A 3,214-nucleotide genomic window follows, 5' to 3' on the forward strand; every position below is an offset into this window, starting at 1 on the left:
TTGAAGCTGAGGTCCCACCAGCTACACCAGTGGCCCCAGCAGTGACAGTAAGACAAGAAGCATACCTGATTCAGTGGCAGAAGCTGAAGCCAGAAAGCTTCTCGGGGACAAGTGAGCCATGGGATGCTCAGGCATGGTTCAAAACCCTGGAAAGCATTATGGAATTATTAGATTGGCCAGAGAACGAGAAAGTAAAGTGCGCCTCCTTCTGCTTAGCCGGAGACGCAAGAATGTGGTGGGAAAGAATTAAAGCAAAACGAGTAGTCAATCAAATGACTTGGGCCGACTTCGAGACTGAGTTTTTCGAAGAATTCTTCCACTTGAGAGTCACTAACAAGCACTACGATGAGTTCACGGAATTCAGACAGGGAGACTTATCAGTGGAAGAAGTAGTAAAGAAGTTCAATAGGCTAGCTCGCCTATGCCCAGAGCTGGTCAATACTGAAAGAGAACGAGTCAGGTTGATGCTCAAAATGTTGCGGCCTGAGATAGCCCTTAACGTGAATAGTGGAACCCATAGGCCTCAGACTGCAGAAGAATTGATCAGTAGTGCATTAATCACTGAGCACTACTTGAACAACATCAAAGCGACTGGTATACAGCAAAAGCAAGTTATGAATGAGAATAAGAGCGCAGGAAGTTCTGGAGGTCAAAAACCCCATAATAGTAATCAGAACTAGAAAGGCAATGGCAATAAAAGGAAACAGTGGGTTTCAGGAGGCAATCAAAAGGGAGGTACAACAAACAAACAGATTAAATATCCTTCCTGTCCTAAGTGTGGGAGAACGCATCCAGGAGTCTGCCGCCAAGGCACAAGTGGGTGCTATACATGTGGGATGGAAGGGCATATGACCAGGTTCTGCCCTAACAAATTCAACCCACCTCAGCTGCAACCCGTTCAGTATAGGGGTAAGTCCGCACAGTTGCACCTGATGCAGTCAGCATTGGAGGGACCTCACATTAGTCAAGGAAGATTGGAGGCCCCACCAATTACACCGAATGCTCGCGTCTCTTTTCCTCACCAAAGAAGATGTAGCAAATGCCTGCTACTGTTGTCACAGGTCAGATACTTATCTTTAATCAGCATTTAGCTACTGTGTTATTTGATACTGGGGCAACCCATTCATTCATATCAGTTGCATTTGCCAAGAAGTTAGAAATGCCTCCAGAAGTTCTGAACCTTAAGTTCTTGACAACGCTGCCTTCGGGAGAAGTAATGACATCCACTCATTGGCTGCGGGCAGTGCCAATCAGGATTTCAGATCGAGAACTCTATAGTGACTTAGTAGTGCTCGCTATGCATGACTACGATGTCATTTTGGGTATGGATTTCCTGAATAAGTACAGCGCCTCCATTGAATGCCGCAAAAGAAAAGTGGTATTCAAACCTGAAGCAGAGCCTCAGTTTGAGTTTGTCGGAGAACCAAAGAGAAAGACAAAAGGGTTTTTGTCTGCCTTAACGGCTCAAAAGATGTTAGCCAGTGGATGTCCTGGTTTTCTTGCACATGTAGTAGATGCAAACCAAAAAGAAGGGCTAAGGAAAGAAGAAGTCAGGGTTGTCTGCGACTACCCAGAGGTATTCCCTGAAGAACTGCCCGGGCTACCTCCGAATCGAGAAGTGGAATTTGAAATTGAAGTGGTTCCTGGTACCAGTCCAATTTCAAAAGCGCCTTATCGTATGTCTCCAGCAGAACTGAAAGAACTGCAGGAACAATTACAGGAGCTACTGGACAAGGGTTTCATCCGCCCTAGTCATTCACCGTGGGGAGCTCCAGTGTTGTTCGTAAAGAAGAAGGACGGGTCTATGAGAATGTGTATAGACTACAGGGCACTGAATAAGGTAACGATCAAGAACAGATACCCTCTACCCAGAATAGATGATTTATTTGACCAGTTGAGAGGGGCAACGGTCTTCTCTAAGATTGACCTGCGGTCTGGTTATCATCAATTAAAGGTCAAGGAAAGTGATGTGCCCAGAACTGCCTTCCGAACAAGGTATGGGCACTATGAGTTTGTGGTCATGCCCTTCGGAGTGACAAATGCTCCTGCAGTATTTATGGATCTGATGAATCGAGTGTTCAAAGAATTTCTGGACAAGTTTGTCATTGTTTTCATCGATGATATTCTAGTCTATTCGAAATCTCCAGAAGAACATGATAAACACCTGAGAATAGTATTGCAGACTCTTCAGCAAAGACAGTTGTATGCTAAATTCTCAAAATGTGAGTTCTGGCTAGATCAAGTGGCCTTCTTGGGCCACGTCATTTCAAAGGAAGGGATCATGGTCGACCCTGCAAAAATAGAGGCAGTTAGCAACTGGAGCCGACCCAGGAACGCTAGTGAGATCAGGAGCTTCCTAGGGTTAGCAGGGTATTACAGAAAATTTATAGAGGACTTCTCCAAGATAGCTTCTCCGCTAACAGCCCTTACCAGGAAGAATAAGAAATATGAATGGTCTGAGGAGTGTGAGCAGAGTTTTCTTGAGTTGAAGAAAAGATTGACAAGTGCTCCCATTCTCACCGTTCCAGAAAGCGATAAAGGTTTTGATATATACAGTGATGCATCCAAGATGGGACTTGGAGCTGTACTCATGCAAGAGGGTAAAGTCATTGCCTATGCTTCTAGACAACTCAAAGATTATGAAAAGAACTACCCCACTCATGATCTTGAGTTAGCAGCAGTGGTCTTCGCGCTTAAAATTTGGAGACACTATCTGTACGGAATCCAGTGCAGAATCTATACAGATCATCAAAGTTTAAAGTACGTCTTTACCCAGAAAGACTTGAACATGAGACAGCGGAGGTGGCTGGAGTTGGTCAAAGACTATGAATGTGAAATCCTCTACCACCCTAGAAAAGCAAATAAAGTGGCAGATGCGCTAAGTAGAAAGTCCTGCGCAACATTGATGTCCCTGTCATCGTTATCACGACCACTACAGAAAGAAGTGTCAGATTTTGGGATTGAGATTATCTATGGGCAACTCTCCACATTGACTTTAGCATCAACCCTGCTTGAGGATATACAGAAAAAGCAAGATGAGGATCCTGATATTCAAAAGATCAAGCAAGAGATACAAGCAGGAGAAGATGGAGAGTTTCGAGTATCTGACAGTGGGATACTTTATCTTGGGGATCGTCTATGTGTTCCCAATGATGAAGAGCTGAGAAAGAAAATTTTAGAGGAAGCCCATGGAACCCCATATTCTATGCATCCT

The 3,214-nt window shown here is 44.4% G+C and overlaps 1 pseudogene; it reads left to right on the forward strand.

Annotated features, from left to right (window-relative positions):
* Positions 1-464: 464 nt before the first annotated feature.
* LOC141821688 (uncharacterized) lies at positions 465-1,091 on the forward strand (annotated as a pseudogene).
* Positions 1,092-3,214: the final 2,123 nt, after the last annotated feature.

This window comes from Curcuma longa, chromosome 2, assembly GCF_044706935.1.
Source record: "Curcuma longa cultivar G26 ecotype Majalengka, Jawa Barat chromosome 2, ITB_CL_G26_1.1, whole genome shotgun sequence".
In the NCBI taxonomy this organism is placed as follows: Eukaryota; Viridiplantae; Streptophyta; class Magnoliopsida; order Zingiberales; family Zingiberaceae; genus Curcuma; species Curcuma longa.